The sequence below is a fragment of the Schistocerca nitens genome, chromosome 4 (genome assembly GCF_023898315.1).
Source record: "Schistocerca nitens isolate TAMUIC-IGC-003100 chromosome 4, iqSchNite1.1, whole genome shotgun sequence".
NCBI lineage: Eukaryota > Metazoa > Arthropoda > Insecta > Orthoptera > Acrididae > Schistocerca > Schistocerca nitens.
In genome coordinates, this window is record NC_064617.1 from 718,122,128 (window position 1) to 718,123,598 (window position 1,471).

The 1,471-nt window shown below is 47.8% G+C and overlaps 1 pseudogene; it reads right to left on the reverse strand.

Moving 5' to 3' along the window:
- Positions 1 to 239: 239 nt before the first annotated feature.
- On the reverse strand, positions 240 to 357 carry LOC126253808 (5S ribosomal RNA; annotated as a pseudogene).
- Positions 358 to 1,471: the final 1,114 nt, after the last annotated feature.

A 1,471-nucleotide genomic window follows, 5' to 3' on the forward strand; every position in this document is an offset into this window, starting at 1 on the left:
AGACAACACTAAACACGAATAACACTGATTGATAATATCACCACTCCGTCTACAGGCCACAAGTGGCCCATCGGGACCATCCGACCGCCGTGTCATCCTCAGAGGAGGATGCGGAAAGGAGGGGCATGGGGTCAGCACACCGCTCCCGGTCGTTATGATGGTATTCTTGACCGAAGCCGCTACTATTCGGTCGAGTAGCTCCTCAATTGGCATTACGAGGCTGAGTGCACCCCGAAAAATGGCAACAGCGCACGGCGGCCTGGATGGTCACCCATCCAAGTGCCGACCACGCCCGATAGCGCTTAACTGCGGTGATCTCACGGGAACCGGTGTATCCACTGCGGCAAGGCCGTTGCCGATTGATAATATCATCGTTTTTAAAATTGTGAGGTAATGTTATGCTCACCACAGCAAACATGACAAAATGTAAGTGACTCAAAACAACAACAATACACCAGTAGACGCAGAGGAAGGCCACTGTAAATGTGGCCGAAACGTTGGCTTCATCAGTGGTAAGTGTAACATGCCGAGAAAACTCTTATGTTAATTGACTCTAGCCGCAGAACATCACTAATGCACGAAAAACACTAATGTACTCTGAAGGCCATTCCACCATCACAGTAAATTGTAGCTTTAATCATGGAATGTACGTGCACGAAGTTACATTCACATCCTACCTTGTCTTTTTGGTGCTTCACTTTTTTTGATAGACAGTTTTTATGGTCACCCACTAAGTGCCGACCACGCCCGATAGCGCTTAACTGCGGTGATCTCACGGGAACCGGTGTATCCACTGCGGCAAGGCCGTTGCCGAATGGAGGAGAGACGCTCAGCTGTGGTCCAGAGGTGTAACTGCAGTCTTGGGGGCCACGAGGTAAGTACTTAAAGTGACCCACTTGCCCTCTCCCCCTCCCCCTGCGTTCCCTCCATCACGCCTCCTACGTACCCACCCGATTCCCATCTCAAGAAAACGTTGCGCACATATCGATCCTCACCACTGTAGCATGCTGAGTGCAAAAAAGTCGTCGATGTACTCAACTGCTTCGACTGTTTCAGCTGTGGTTTCTGGTCCTGATGAATCTGAATGAGGCATCTGGTGAACTGCTCCATGAAAGGAGTTGCTTTTTGATAAGCCTCTTAGCCTCTATAGCACCTCTGATGACTGGACTCAAATCGCGACTTGATTCTTTGTTGTTTTTTTTTTTTCAGTCCATTGTGCACAACACTGCAGGAGCATCTGCAGCGAATTGACGCATGGTGCAGGGAATGGCAATTGAATCTCAATGTAGACAAGTGTAATGTGCTGCGAATACATAGAAAGAAAGATCCCTTATCATTTAGCTACAATATAGCAGGTCAGCAACTGGAAGCAGTTAATTCCATAAATTATCTGGGAGTACGCATTAGGAGTGATTTAAAATGGAATGATCATATAAAGTTGATCGTCGGTAAAGCAGATGCCAGACTGAGA